Raw genomic sequence first — 17,232 nt, forward strand, 5'->3', positions numbered from 1 at the left:
GCTTCGAGGTTGTCGCTCTCGAGTCTGGCCTGTTAAAATGATTTGGCCAGTTCAACGTGACTAGCCTGGTCCTTCTTTCCTGACTCGAGCAGTTGCTGCCTCATGTACCTTGAGCGGACCCCCGCGACTAGAGTGTCCCGGATCTGTTCTTCCTCACGAACACAGCCTGTAGCCACTCCACACCTGCATTCCTTGGCAAGCGTCTACAGATCCAGCAGGTAGTCAACGATGGTCTCTCCTGGCCATTGGCAACATAGAGTGAGTCAGTGCCTCACTGGGACCTCGTTTTGCGATTTCAGGTACCGAGCCCTTAATGCCTCATATGTAGTGCATACCTTTTCATTTCTACCCTCAAAACGAGTGTGGACCTCCTGAGTTCATCAGAGTTGAAGACTTCTCTGGTCGTGTTCAGGTAGGCCTGGAAGCAGTCTAGCCAGTACGTGAACTCCTCAGCCGCGTCGAGGGACAGAGGGAACATCAGCAACAGACCTGGCTTGAGTAGAGTAGCACTTCCATCGTTTAGGGAATAAGGTAATAAAATTGTAGCGTGAATAAAATCTCTCATGACTGGAGGGAGAACAGTCGCTTTTATTAGCTTATAACTAAGGGTAGGGTTTGACAGTCATCTTCAGAAGGGTTCTAGGTTTAGACAGGAAACCAGGGTTATATGTGAGCAGATGGGGCCGGAGCCGGAAGGCGGGGACAGGCATCTGCACAACACTCGACCAGTGAATCCCAGTTCACTGCAACATACTAACTACACACAGTCTGGACCCGAGGTCAGGAATGAAACCAGATGTCTGTCCCTTCTAGCTGTACAACTGTAGTGAAAGCTGGGGTGAAAGAATGATTATCAGGGGCAGGAGGGACTGAACACAGCCAGCTGTTCAAAAACCACTAGTTAAAATGGATAGTTATTTGTTTTAGCCAGAAAGTGGCAACATATTTCATATCTGCCTGTTATAACGTCACATGAGGGTCTGTTTATTTTAGGCAAAAACAGCTGCACTAATGCAGTAGTTCACACCTTGTTAATGAGCATGAAATGAAAAATGTGCTGAAATGTTCGCTTCTCATTGCACTCCCTTGAAACTCACCTTTTACTGTTCCCAATGTTCCTTCAAACTTATTTTCCATACTGATTTTCTTTCATCTCCAGAATGTCTGTCAAGAGACCTGGACAGTAAAAGTACAACAATCTAGAGGCCAAAAATCCAGACCACCCGAGAATCCGGAGTCTCAAACCTTTTAAATTTAGCGACCTTTTGTGTGTGTGCGTGCACACGTGCGTTGGCGCCACAGAGACACAGCAGCAACAAGTGGCCACGTTCAATGCAGATAATCATATCACATAGGAATGTACCTGTATACTGAATTTTTCTTTTACAATGTTCATTTCTAAACATAATTTCAAACATTACATGCTTTTTCTTAGTGAAAAAACTTTATGTTTCATTTTGTCATAGGTTCTTCGCAACGCGCATTCACCCTCTTATCCAGAGAAGCCTTTTATACTGCCATAACATTTCCAGCGGTCAGAAGATACGAGCTTGGTCAGAGAGTCATAGTTAGAATCATATGATGCAAGACAAACCTTTCAGTCCATCTCATCCATGTTGACTAGGTTGGCATTCTGGGTACATCTCATCTGCCTGCATTTGGTCCGTAGGCTCTTCGGCCCATCTACCCATGCCGAGCTATTATTCTGTCTCGTCCCATTGACCTGCATCCAGGCCATAGCCTTCCATATCCCTCCCATGTCCTTCTAAATGCAGGATCCAGCGTGAAATTCACCCTCATGACTTTTCGCATCCAATCTTTCCCAAATTTCCTGCTTTATCTGTTGCTGAGCTGAAAGTGTGTTTACACTACATGCACTGAGTGAAACACAAAAGTCTGCGACACCGTGATTGTAGTCAAGACTGGCTGAGTTGCTCTAGCATTTTGGTGTGTTATTACACCACATGCACTACCTGAAAGGAGCATCCAACCTCTACACAGGTGTGCCCCATTCCACCTACTTGGTGGAGCTCATGCTCATTGCAAGGTTGAGCACATTCAGTCTGAATGTGAAAATCCAAAAATGATTTGCGATAAAATTCCACACAAACTTATGAAGTGCAGCAGGACTAGGTCACCCATCCCCACAAGCCATGTCCCATCATTTAATAAGATCTCAGCTGATCAAGTTGTAATCTCAATGCACCAATTCCCACCTCTCTCATGTAATCTTTCACCCTCTTAATTCTCACAAATCTATCTGGTTCTGTGATTTGAAAACATTCAAGAACTTTGCCCTTCACCTTCCTAAGGACAAGAGAGTTCGTATCTCACTCAAGGAGAATGAAAAACACCCTAGTTTTTGTCTTAAATGGATAACTTCTTGTTTAAGAAACAATGGCCACTTGTTCAAGATCCTAAGATAAAATATCTTCTTCCAATTCATCCTGTCAAGATCGTGGATGTTTCAATCAAATTCCATCTCACTCTTCCAAACTCCAGCAGTTCCCAATTACTTCAAGTTCAAGTGTATTATCAACTGACTGCACATATCTAACCAGTCGAAACAGCATTTCTCCAGACCACAACGCACACACATAGACTTATAATACAGAGTACATAACAATCACATATATTAAATATGAAAACATAATGTAAAATTAATATATTTAAATATTCTGCAAGAATTTACTCAGTTACAGGATACCGTTCATTGATCTCTATGTTGGTAAATGGGATGTTATCCACTTTGGAAGGAAAAATAGAAGATCAGAATATTATTTAAATGGCAAGCGATTGCAGCATGCTGTCATACTGAAGGACTTGGGAGTGTTTGTGCATGAATTGCAAAAGGTTGGTTGGCAGATGCAGTAGGGCATCAGGAAGGCAAATAGAACGTTGGCCTTCATTGCTGCAGAGATTGAATTTAGGAGGAGGGATCTTATACTGCATTTGTATAAGGTACTGGTGAGGCCACATCTGGAGGACTGTGTGCAGTTCTGGTCTCCTTTCTTCAGGAAGGATGCACTGGCTTTGGAAGCTCTCTAGAGGAGGATCACCAGGTTGATTGCAGAGATGAGGGGCTTAACCTATGATGAGAGATTGAGTCATCTGGAACAGTACTCGCTTGAATTTAGAACAGTAGTTCTCAACCTTTTTCTTTTCACTCACATACCACTTTAAGTAATCCCTATTCCATCAGTGCTCTGTGATTAGTAAAGGATTACTTAAGGTGGTCTGTGGGTGGGAAGGGAAAATTGAGAATCACTATTCTAGACCCAATTGTTACTGAAATATTTAGGTTGAGAAAAATTGTCATTGGCCCATTTCCTTTGGAGTTATGAAACCGTGCACATGACGAGTCAATTAGGTATGATTAAACCACTGGTTTTCAAACTTTTCTCTTTCCATCTACATCCCACCTTACACAATCCTTTATTAATCCCAGAGCATCTATGGCTTAGGCACTACTTAAAGCAGTATGTGAGTGGAAAGAAAAAGGTTGAGGACCACTGATTTAGAAGAAAGACAGGGGATATTATAGAAATGTATAAAATTGTGAAAGGCATAGATAAGATAGAGGTAGGCAAGTTGCTCCCATTGGTGGGGGAGACTAGAACTAGGGGACATAGCCTCATGATCTAGGGTAGAATATTTAGGATGGAGATGAAATGGAACTGCTTTTCCCAGAAGGTGGTGAATCAATGGAATTTGCTGCCCATTGAAGCAGTGGAGGCTACCTCTGTGAATATATTTGTGAGTGGATAGATTTTTACAAAGTAGAGGAATTGATGGATAGGGGTAAAAGCAGGTAGATTGACATGAGCCTATCATCAGATCAGCCATCAACAGGCTGGAATGCTGGATAGCCTATACTTGTTCCTATTCCCTATGCTCTTATGTTAGAATCTATTTCCCAGCCTGGCAGCCCTGCTTTTGATGGCCTTTTACCTGATGGTAGTGAGAGAAAGATTATGTGTGATGGTGGGAAAAGGTCCTCAGTAATTCTTTGAGTCCTATTTCAGCCACCATCACAGTGACTGTCATCAAAAGTAGAAAGGGAACCCCATTTTGATGATCCTCTGTACTGAATTCTGGTCCAATGTTTGCAACTACTGTACCACACAATGATTGTACCTACATATTGACCTGTTGCCAATCATGCACAATGAGGCCAAGACACCACTCTATCTCAGAGGTCTCCAGCTCCTCGTGCTTTAAACCAATATTTCACAACCTACAATCTGATTTGCTGTTCCTAGTCCCCAAAAGACAAAGCAGACAAGACAAAGATTATTGACAAAGATTATCTTGCACCTATGGAGATTAGTATTTGTATTTTCCAGTTGCTTGAGATGGCGTGTTGTGTGATTGGCGAACTAATGTTAAGATGAGCCGTGTTTAAACTTATGTATTTTTAACCTATTTATTTTCTGTGATTTTTGTTTGGCAGTTGCTTGAATTCTGGATAACAGGGGTTTTATTGTAATAAACAGGTAACACAAAGGAAGGTTGTAAGTTTCACGCCAATGAAAAAGCCTAAAACATTTCAGAATGATTTTGCACCAAAACAAAAGTCCTACCAGTGGTCCGAGAAGGGGCTCGAGCTTGAACTGGTGGTCTGTGGGTTAGTTATAGGTGGTCCGTGGAAAGTAAAGGAACCCTTAAGGTGGTGTTTGGATGAGAAAAGGTTGACGACCTCCAATGTGAATGATCAGCTGATCAACAAATCACTAAGGTTCGATTTATACAGATACTGGAATTGTTTAAATTGGGAAATATAGCAGATGTAAGACCTGAAGTGAAGTTGCCAAACCAGTTAGAATATGTAAAGATCGCATTTGCCAGGAAGTGTATAGCGGTCTGTTTCCCATCTAGATATGGAACTTGATACTCTTGACAACCTCAACGGTTGAGTTGCCGATGGTCAGTGGAGCGTGGTACCCCAGGCCCTCCTGAAGTTGACAACCATCCCTGGTCTTATTAACATTCAGATACAGGTTGTTGGCTCTGCACCAGTCCATCTGTAGGCTGCCTCCTCATTCTTACTGATCAGGCCCACCATGGTCATGTCATCATCAAAATTGATGATGTGGTTCGAGCTGTGTTTAGTTCCATAGTCGTGGGTCGGCTGAGTGAACAGCAGTGGACTAAGCATGCATCCCCAGGGGCTCTGTGCTCAATGTGATGGTTTTGGAAGTGCTGTTACTGATGTGGACTGTTTGAGCTCTCCCTGGCAGGAAGTCAAGAATCCAATTGCAGAGGGATGTGTTTAGACCCAACAGGCTCAACCTCCCCATCAGGTGCTGAGGTCTGATTATGTTGAATGCTGAACTGAAGTCAATAACAGCATTCGAACATACGAGTCCTTATTTTCCAGGTGGGTGAGAGCTAGATGGAGGGTGGTGGTGACGGTATTGTCCGTAGAGTGTTTGAGTCTGTATGCAAACTGCAGGGGGTCTAGTGACAGGGGCAGCAGGAGTTTGATGTGCCCCATGATAAGCCTCTCAAAGAACTTCATGATAATGGGTGCGAGTGCGACAGGGTGGTAGTCATTGAGACAGGACACAGACAACTTCTTTGGCACGGGAACAATGGTGGTGGCTTTGAAGCACTTGGGGACCACAGCGCTTCTCAGGGAGATGTTAAAGATGTTGGTGAGGACAACTGCTAGCTGAGCCACACATCGCCTGAGCACTCTGCTGGGAATGTTATCTGGTCCAACAGTTTTTTGTGGGTTGACCTTGCCTGACTCTCTCTTCACATTGGCCACTGCAAGACACAGCACCTGATCATTTGGAGGAGTGGTGGCCTTCTTCACCATGTCATTTTTCACCTCAAGATGTTGTTCAGTGCATCTGGGAGGGAGGCATCACCAGCACAGGCAGATGGTGTAGTCTTGTGGCTGGTGATCTCTTGGATGCCCTTCCACATGCATCACGTGTCCTTGTTGTCCAGGAAGTGACTATGAATGTACTAGGCATGCACACGGTTTGCTTCTCTGATGGCCTTACATAGCTTGGTTCTTGCAATAGCTAGGGCTACCTTGTCGCCCGCTCTGAAGGCAGCGTTTCAGATCCTGAGCAGCACAGTCATTCTTGGTTTCTGATTAGAGCAAGTAATGAAGGTCTTGGGCACAGTGACGTCGACAGTACACTTACTAATGTAGCTGGTCACTGTTGCGTTTACTCCTCCAGATTTGTGCAGTCACCATCAGTTGCTGCTTCCTTGAACATGTGTCAGTCAGTGCACTCAAAGCAGCCTTGAAGTTCATGAATGGCCCCCAGTGGTAGGTTTTAACCTGCTTCAGAACTTGTCTGGAGCATCTGACGAGTGGTCTGTATGCTAGGATTGGCATTACAGAGATTCAGTCTGAGTATCCGAGGTGGGTTCGGGGATTGTCTGATATGTGTTGGAAATGTTCATATGCACAAGGTCCAACATGTTTGCTCCTCTCGTAGCAAAGTCCACCTTGTGATGGAACTTAGGTAGCCCTGACTTGAGGTTCGCCTGGTTGAGATCCCCAGTTAATATTATCATTCCATCAGGGTGTGTAGTCTGCAGTTCGCTGATCAGCCCCATTCAGTTCCCAGATGACCTCCTTAGTCTTAGTGCCGGGAGGATGTGCACTCCAACTATGAGGACTGTGGTGAATTCCCATGGTGGATAAAATGGTCTACATCTGACAATCACAAACACCACCAGTGTTGAGCAATGACCGGAGACTTGTGCAGAATCCTTCCACCATTCTGTGTTGATGCAAGTGCACAAGCCACCACTACAGGCAGAAATAAAGTGAGCCCATCTGGCTGAATGGTGTTGTCAGGATGCAGATGCAGAAATCTTTAGCAAATTTCACATATCTGGAAGAGTTCACCACATCAGTCAGTATCCTTGGAGGGAAATGGGCAGGCAATGTTCGGGTCTGGAGGATAGTGACCCGAATTGTCAACTATCCATTTCCTTCCATCACACTGGCTCCAGAGATCTCAGTATGCTGATGGATTCAAGTTCAGATTCAAGTTTATTATCATCTGACTGTACAGTAAATAACCCGATGAAACTCTGTTTTCCGGGACACGGTGCACACACCTACTCACACAATGCTTAGCACTACAGATGCATGCGCGCACACGCACACACACGCACACACACACACACACACACACACACACACACACACACACACACACACACACACACACACACACACAAGGATATAGTTTAAAATCAATATATATAAATATTTTGCAGTGATTTATTTGCCTACATGATACTATTCAACAATCTCACAACCTGCAGGAAGAAGCTATTTCCTAGCCTGGCAGACCTGATTTTGAATCTCCTGTACCTCCTTCTTAATGGTAGTGGGACAAAGATAACGTGTGCTGGATGGACTGGGTCCTCAATAATTCTCTGCGCTCCATTTAAGCAATGATCCTGGTAAATGTTATCAGTAGAGAAATGGGAGGGAGTCCCCAGTGATCTTTTCGGCCCTTTTGATTATCATCTGTATTGAATCCAACATGAACCCTCTCACTGGGATCTAAAATCCAGTGCATGAAAATGGAAGATACATCAGTCTCTCTCTGCCCAATTTTGTCTATTCAATGAATAAACTCTCCCTGGCACTCCAATTCCATTCACTCTGTGGGTCACGCAGGAAACATATCGAAACTTCTTCACACACAGAGAGTGGTGGGAGAATGGAACGAGCTTCCAGCTGAAGTAGCAAATGTGGCCTCAATTTTAACACTTAAAAAGAATTTGAACAGGTACATGGATGGGAGAGGTGTGAAGGGATACGGGCTGGTTGCAAGTCAATGGAACTAGGGGAAAAAATGGTTCAACACAAACTAGAGGGGCCAAGGAGTCCTATTTCTGTGTTATAATTTTTCTATGGTTCTATGGTTCTAAGTAGTGTGTATTGTCTGTAGTAGACAGTGATAATCCTTCAGGTCTTCCATCACACAGACATACAGGCGCACACTCATTCACAACACACACACACACTTGCACACACAATCACACATCCATGCACAATCACACACACACACATGCATACTCACACTATACAAATACACACATACATTATACACTCACACACAAACTTTACACATACACATGCACACGCATACACATACGCATGTATACACTCACAACACACACACTCACTCACGTGTGTACATGCACACACATGTGATCACACACATGTGCTTGTACACACACACTCACAATGCACACACATATACACAAATGCATACACACATGTGCACACACACTTACATGTGCATGCACAATCACTCACACACACATGCACGCTCACACTATGCACATACACACACTATACACACATATGAACAGGTACACACTCACAACATACATTCATGTGTGCACACACACACGTAATGACACACACATGCTCATACACTCACAAGACAAACACACACACACACACACACAGAGTCACACAAAAGATCAGCTGAAGTTAAAACACAGACACAGCTCAATATTGTCAGATTCATTAGCTCTGCTCAGCTGCACATAAAAATAAATTAGTAATACATTTGATTTTAAAAAAACGAAGAGATAATGAGTAAATTGCTTGGCTTGCAACACCCTCTCTTGCCGAATTAAACGGCTTTGTTTCATGAATTAATTTGGATATTAAAATTAAATTTCAACGCAAAGCTCAGTTATTAGTTTCACAAAATAAATGTGAGCACACAAATTAAATATTCACTGAGGGCTGTCTTCCAATAAAACAGACTTCGGCCTTTGAAGTATTTTTTTATTAATCTCTGAATTGTGGGTTCTTTAAATTACAAGAATGTGCAATGCTGCAAGCTAGTTCAGGGCCTAACTTGGCTTAATTTATTTTCAGAACATAATTCTATTTATAATGAAAATTTTATTAAAACTGGACAAGAAAAATTAGTCTATAGCTTTGCATTGGTAGGATAAAAACAAAATGACTGACCTAAGTTGAAGTGACATTTACAAATTACCTGCTAATTTAAACTCAGTTGAAGGATGACAGAGTTGAGTTGGAGTGACAGGAAGTTCCCGTGGACTGACAGCTGTGGCCTAGTGACTGCAAAGCTCCTGCAGTTAGCACATTCATCCACGTTGACAAGAAATAAAACTTCAAGTGCAATAAATCGCAAATTTTGCAAAAATAAAATAGAGGCTGAACGTTTGCCTGCATCTGCGTGCCCCCATTGTCAGCTTGCTGCCATCGTGAAATGGTGCGAGTGTAACAGCCTGAGTCTCAATGAGGACAAGATGAAGGAGATGATCGTGAGCTTTAGAAGGACCAGGAACAACCTCCCTGCACCACACATCAACAACTCTGTAAGAGAGAAACTAGAGAGCAGCAAATTCCTTGGTGTTCACTTAACCAGCGATCTATCATGCCTACTCAGTGTCTCCTCACTTGTCAGGAAGGCACAACAGTGACTGCATGTCCTGAGAAGACTGAAGCGGGCAAGGCCACCGGCCACTGTTAAGTCAACCTTCTACAGGGGATCTATCGATAACGCCCTAGCCGGCTGCATCACAGTGTGATATGGCTGCTCCAGAAAAATGGATCAGAGATCAACCCACAGGACCATAAGAGCAGCAGAGAGGATCACTGGGGTCTCCCTCCCCCTCCCATCATCGTGACCCACTGGGGTTATTTACTGAAGAGGGCACGCAAAATTATTGAGGACCCCCCACACAGCATCTAGTCCCATCGGGATAGAGATACAGGAGTATCAGAGCCACTTTCTCCCACAGACGGTGAGAATGCTGAACGTCCAAAGAAGCTGCACACACTAACTCTCATATTCATGAAACAATATTTATTTTATTATTTGTATCGATAAATACTTATTCTGCATATGGATTGTTTGTCTGTATGTGTGTTATGTCTAGTTATGTGACTGCATGTTTTGCACCGAGGAGAACAATATTTTGTAGGGTTATACTTGTGAAATCAGACTACAGTAAACTTGACTTAATTTTAGTCCAAGCCAAATCAAACTTTCTATGACTAGTATTACCCTAGAGCAACTATATGGGGGGCTGGTTTTTTTATATATTGATATATGATCTGACAAGACCTCTCTCTATGTATATTTGCTGCAACATACCAGTTAATGCCCTTCACCACTTGCACTCATACAATGTGATAGGTCCCTGGACCAGTGACCATGATCAAGACCATGTTCCACTGGACCACCCTCAAACACCCCACTTCTTCCCCCTATTGCTTCCCCCCCTCTCTCTCTCTCTCTCTCTCTCACGCACACTCTCTCACACACTCGCTCACACACACACACACACACACACACACACACACACACACATACAATCACACACTCTCCCACACACACACTCTCTCTCTCTCACACACACACTCACATACACACTCTCACGCACACTCTCATGCACACACATACACGCACACTCACATGCACTCTCTCTCTCACACACACTCTCTCTCACACACTCTCTCTCACCCTCACACACACTCACACACACACTCTCCCACACACACACACACTCTCTCTCTCTCTCCCACACACACACACTCATTCCCTTTCTGAAACTTTACCTGCAGCAGCCCTAGACATTATTGCAGTCTGCAACAATGGGGTAATGAATACGACGTAACAGGTTACTTCCAGCCTACGTAGTCTAAACACGGCAATGTCCGTACACAGATGGTTCTGTGTGAATGGCCACTCTGGAAGGTAAGTCTGGAAATTGATGATGGAAATATAACATTATATACATATACATATATATATATATGTGTGTGTGTTAGAAAACATATCACCCACACACACTCTCTCTCTCTTCCCTTTTCCGTCTGTCTCCTCACAGAGCCAAAATCAATTCTCACCTTCTTATCATATCCAATTAACACTTTTTGGTCTGTACTCTTTCCCCTCCCATTCTTCCCCCTTTCTCTCTCCAGTCTTTACTCAGATGCCTTTTTATTTTTAACTTATACCTTGCAGAAGGACTCAATCCTGAAACTTTGGTAATATAACTTTACCCCCATGGACACTGTGAGACTGGCAATCATTTCAATGATTATTCTGTGAAGGAGCTTTAATGTTTCCAATTATATTTTAATAAAACTGTATGGTGCACTAAATCTGCAAAGAATCGGATGCAAGCTCATAGATATGTGTCTATTTAGCTTTATATTGCAATGAACAAGCCTACTGTGCAGAAGACAGCCATTTGTCCAAATGAGTGTGTCAACCTGGAATCAGCACAGTCTGACGCCTCATGACCCGATATGTTCTTCACTCGGTTATCACCATTCAGGCAGGGAACCACTCCCTGGATCACTGAGCAGAAGAGGAAGAAATGTCACAAGCAGGTCCGGGCACTCCAAATAAAGTAAGATGCCAGCATGTTGAACATGCACACTCAGCTGTAAAAAGAGCAGTGGGCAGAGCAAAGTGATGCCAAAGCCTTTGGATCTAGAGAGATAGTCCACAGGCCTTCGATTCACAGAATGCACCAACCATCAACAAAAGTCAAGCAATTTAATCCAACATTAATCCAATTTTTTATTCGCCTCTCACCTTCCTCCAGATCTTATCACTCAACCTACATGCTAAGGATCCCTTCCAGTGACAAATTAACTGACCAACCCACACACCTTTGGGATGTGTGAGGAAGCTCACGTGGTCACAGAGAGAATGTGCAATGGCTCCATGCAGACAGCACCTGAGGTTCCCGTTTCGAGCATGTTCACCTTGATTTAGTCAGTCCATTCCCACCATCAAGAGATTACACTTATTTGCTCTGGCGCTGTGAGGCAGTGGCTCCTTCTGATCAGATCAGAGCTCTGTCATCCTGAAGCAACCAGCTGTGACCAGTCATTCACAATAAACAGCCAACATTGTGTGGAGATCCCACGAACATCTTGGAAAGTGAATGCAAAAGATAAGGTTGACGTGCTTGGAAGCACATTCAACCCTCTCAGCTTCCTTTGCCTGACATAAAGAAAGTGGCTGAGAAAACTGGATGCTCCAAGGTGGAACAGTTAGCATAGCAATTAGTGCAATGCTATTACAGCACCAGTGACCCAGACATGAATCCGGAGCTGTCTGTAAGGAGTTTGCAGGTTCTCCCCATTCTTCCTGGGTTTCTTCCCACCCTCCAAAAATGTAAGGAGTTGTAGGTCAATTGGTCTACTTGAGCAGTATTCGTGCTGTATGTCTTGATTAAATTTTAACAATTAAAATTAAAAATCAGAGGGTAACTGGCAAGGCATCTCCATGGAAGTAGTGCTGAGGATATAATGCTGGAACTTCAGGCAAGCTGGTCCAGAAGTTTCCAATCTGGCATCTACCATCATTACAGAAAATTCCCCAGGATGTTCTCTTTAAATAAGACAGGGCAAATCTAGTCTGTTTTATTAGCCCCCAATCAGTCTCCAAATGCCCATCAGTGAAGCGATGTTATTTGCTGTCAATGGAGCTATCAGGCTGCATTTAATGAACCTCCTTTCCAAACCCAGCACCAGCAGGTGTACGTAACTCCAGAACTCATCATGGCTTTGATCCAAATGTGACCCAAATAACAAGGAGAGCATGCATGCCTTTGGCATCGAAGAAGGACTTGTTTCATCGATGACCTTCCTTCCGTCATGTTAAAGTGGGGATTCTCTCCAATGACTGCATGATGTTAACTCAGCAGATGATGCCATTCATGCCTTCATGTAGCAAGACCCAGGCCAAGTTCAGGCCCAAGCAGAGAAGAGTCAGAAAACATTGGTTGTGACCTCACACCTACATGGGTTTTGCATAAAGCACATCACCACTTGTGACTTAAGTGTCCAGACAAGCCAGCCAATTGAGAACATGGACAACTTCAGGGTCAGGTGCAAGATACAGTTAACAGCCGATGCAGATTTGGATGTAAGAGAGGCTCGTTGAATAAACTGAGAACATAATGTGTCTTGCTCAGCTTTATATGGTTTGATCTTTGATTCAGTGGCCCCTGCATCTGGTGACCTTGTTACTACACACAATCTTCTTTTCACATGGAAATGGCTGGTGATAAAAGCAACATGCTGTCAGTCGATGAAGTCAAACTTAATGTCCCCGCCTTTTGTACGACCACTGTATGAGCGCGTTTCTTCATCCCGGAGGCTCAATGTCACTGGCTAGAGGACAAAGTTTGTCTTCCTTGCAACGCACCTCCCTGAGCAGATCACCCATGAAGTAAAAGATGTGCTGATTAATCGGGATGAAATGACGCCTTACGGTGCGCATAAATCTGTTATCTTGGACCGAAGTCAATCCTCGAATCAAGCCTGCATTGCGAATCTGTTGGTAGATGTTGGCCAGTGATGAGAGGATTGATGGCAATGTCTGAAAACACAAGTTCCTTCGCGGCCAACATTAACAAACTTGCAAAACAAGCCAACATTGTCTTGGAGATAACCTTTGTAGTGCAGGGAAATGTGGTCAATGCCACAACCAGTAAGCTGGAGAAGACATAGCTAGAAGAACAAATTGTGGCACTCACTGCACAAGGTGAAGAGCCATCCCTGTTTCCAGTTCAATCCAAAACCTGTGGATAGGGGTGGAGCAAAGTCTGTGCCCAATGCATTAGTTGGTTGTGCCAACCTCCTTGCACCATCTACAACAGCACCCAGGGAAACAATGAGGGCTGGCAGCTGGGGCGACTGCTGCCCCTGGGCAATCAGCCACTGACTTTTCCTCAGCAACCATCTCTCTGATGAGCAACTTCTCATTGATTCAGGCATGGAGATACCTGTTGTTCCTCCCACTTCCCAAGAGTGCCATCACCTTAACCCTATGCTGTGAACAATTTGAGTACCCAGACCAGTGGCATAGCTGGGTAGGGTGCAGGGGAACACCCCACCCTTCTCTGACATTCCCCCCACACTCCAATACACCCTTCCCCCAGTCCAGTCCTATCCAACGCCACTGAAAAATCAGTGTGGCATACCATTTAACCACTGATTCATCATCTGGTACGTGTAGGGACATCTTTTTTTATGTGCTCACTTCCCCTAATGTTAGAACCTGGCTACGCCCCTAACCCAGACATTTAGCCAGAGGTCAGTCACGCTTGATTTAGGCATCCATAAAGTTTTGTGGTGGATTTTCACCAAAACTCCTCTTGGAGATTTTTTTGCCCCAGATTCTCACTTCGAGCATGTTCGCCTTGATTTGGTCAATCCTTTCCTATCTTTGAGAGGTTACACTTACATGCTTACATATGAAGATCGGCCTACAACAGTCACCAACATCTCCACGGAGTCAGTATCCGGGCTTTCATTACTGATAGATTCCAGCTTTCAGTGTCTCAGGTACAATTAATGAACTGAGAACATTTGGGGTCTGTACTCTTCTGAGCGCTTACTTTCCAGATTCAGACGATGGCTTACCATCCAGAAGCAAATGGCCTTATCAAATGTTTCCATCCTCAACTGAAAACAGCGTTGATAGCCGACGAAGGTGCATCCCAGTGGAATGAATTGTTGCCCATGGTCCTGCTTGGTATTCGTACATCAATATATCAGACCTAGATATTCATAAATGCTCCAGGGCACCGCTCTGACACTTCGTGGGGAATTTGTCAAACCACCTCCTACGCCAGACCACATTATCCTGCCAATTATGGCAACAAAACAGTAAAACAAAACTTACTTGGCCCAATGACAAAGTGGCAGGCAGCTGCAAATGATCTACATGCCAGCTGATTTACATTGTACACATGTCTTGGTTTGTCACAACACCTTTCATTGACCTCTTCAGCAAGCATACAATGGCCCTTTCTCCGTCATCCAACGCCAACCCAAAAGTTTCATAATCCATCAGAATGGAAAGACTGACACTGTATACAACAACTGGTTAAAGCCAACATAAGTCAAGAACCAGCCGTCTATACCTCCCACCGAACCAGCAAAGTTACAAGAATCCAACCCTTCCTGTCAACGACCATCTACATTTCAGTTCCAAATGAGATCAGGACAAATAATCAACCTGCCAGACCAATATGTGGCAGGACAAAGCCAGACAATCACCTTCTCACATGACCTAGAGGCTGGGGGGGGGTGGGGGGGGGGGTGGTGGGGGGGAACTGACGTGGCCTCATGCCTAGGTGTGTTTGGCTTTGTCGGTCACCACTGGTGACACACTGGAGGCCATGCTCAGGTGTCCAGACATGCCAGCTAATGAAGAACAAGAACAAAAATCCTGCCACATTTTTATGCTTTATGTCCACTTGCAAAAGATGGCAGAGAGTATGTATCGCAAGACTCAATGTCTTACGGGATTTTGGAAAATAGTGTTAAAATACCTGCTTGATTTCTGCGTGCTTGTTCAATTAGTCTATGCAAATTACATCTACAGCAGACAATCTCTTTTAGACATTAATTTCCTTGTAATAATACAGGCTTGGACTATTCATTCAATTTCAACCAAATACCTCTGGAGTTAGTAAGGACACATATTCAACTCACCTCGACCGGAAGGGTCCCGTGCCAAAATTGAGACCATAAGCAAAGATGGGGGAAGCGTGGAGGTCTGCCTGCTAGGCGAAGACTATATCCATTCCGCCCAGCTTCTTCGTCGTCAATGTTCAGACTTTGATGAACAAGCTGGATGAACTGAGGATTTGAACCCTCACACAAAGAAGACTTATGGATTAACATTATGTTTTTAACAGAAGCATGGCTATACAGCGATGTTCCACACAACATGGTGGAACTGGAAGGGTGCACAGTCTTCAGGGCTGACAGAGCGGCAGCAGCAGTGATGGGTAAAAGTAGAGGGGGAGGTTTATGCATCTATGTGAACCAATCATGGTGCATTAATATCTACCATTGCTGATATTTATTGCTCTGTGGATCTGGAATACCTGATTATTAATTGTAGACCTTTTTATCAACCACAAGAGTGGTCATTCTGATGGATTATGAAACTTTTGGGTTGGCGTTGGATGACAGAGAAAGGGCCATTGTATGCATTATTGCTGTTGCAGTTTATGTCCCACTGGGCGTTAATGCTAAAGTAGCCATGAAAGACTTTGGTGCTGCTATCGGAAGGTGCAGATGAAGCCTTGATTGTGGCCGGGCGTTTTAATCATTGCAATCTCCGTACCGTGCTGCCAAGATTTTACCAAAGTGTATCATGTACCATGAGGGGAAATAAAACTTTAGATCATGTTTATACAAATGTGGCTGATACTTACAAACCACTACCCTCCCTCACCTGGGACAGTCCGACCATCTTTCATTGTTTCTGTTTCCCAAGTATAGCCCAGTCATTTAATATGCAAAATCCACATTGAAGACTATTAAGATCTGACTTGAGGGTGCTGACTTCGTTCTTCAGCAACATTTTCAACACACAGTTTGGAGTGTATTTGCTATCCATGCTACCACAGACTCTTAGACTGATATTGATTTATGTACTAACTCTGTCCTCAAGTACATCAACAGGTTCATTGATGGATTTGGTACGGCCTCCTAGTTGGGCTAAAATTGAGATGGCAAGTATTTCTGAATTTGAAATACATCAATTTTTGTTTAGGTGGAATATAAATTTGTTACAACAATATAATGTGCCTATACTAAAACATTTAATGAAGTTATGGATAAAGAAAAATAAAATGATAGGTTCTCGGGGTAAATTATTGGCTTTGACTCTGTGGTATAATTATCAACTTATTTCTTTTTCAATACATAATCAAAGTTTATTGCATTGGAGATTTAAAGGTGTGAAAAATTTGGGAGATTGTTTTAAAGAGGGTAAGTTTTTATCTTTTAATCAGATGAGGGAAGATTTTGGTATTGATAAGAATTCTTTATTTCTTTATTATCAAATTCGATCTTTGGTAAAATGTATGTTCGGTAGAGATATGATTTTACCTAAAATTACTAAATTTGAGACTTCTCTCATGAAGGTACCAGAGAAGGGTTATATTTCATCTATCATTGTTATGATAGTGTAACTGGATTGATAAATGCACGTTATGCAATGATTAACTATAATTTTTACATCAATTATATTTGACACCTGAAAAATTAAAAAATATATGGTTTTAATGAATCAGATTTGTGTTTTAGATGTGGTGATACGGTTGGAACTTTTTTTCATGCTGTTTGGTCATGTATACATATACAATCTTTTTGGAAGAAAATTCAATCATTTTTAGAATATCTGTATAAGATTAAAATAGTTT

The sequence above is a fragment of the Narcine bancroftii genome, chromosome 5 (assembly GCF_036971445.1).
Source record: "Narcine bancroftii isolate sNarBan1 chromosome 5, sNarBan1.hap1, whole genome shotgun sequence".
Lineage (NCBI taxonomy): Eukaryota > Metazoa > Chordata > Chondrichthyes > Torpediniformes > Narcinidae > Narcine > Narcine bancroftii.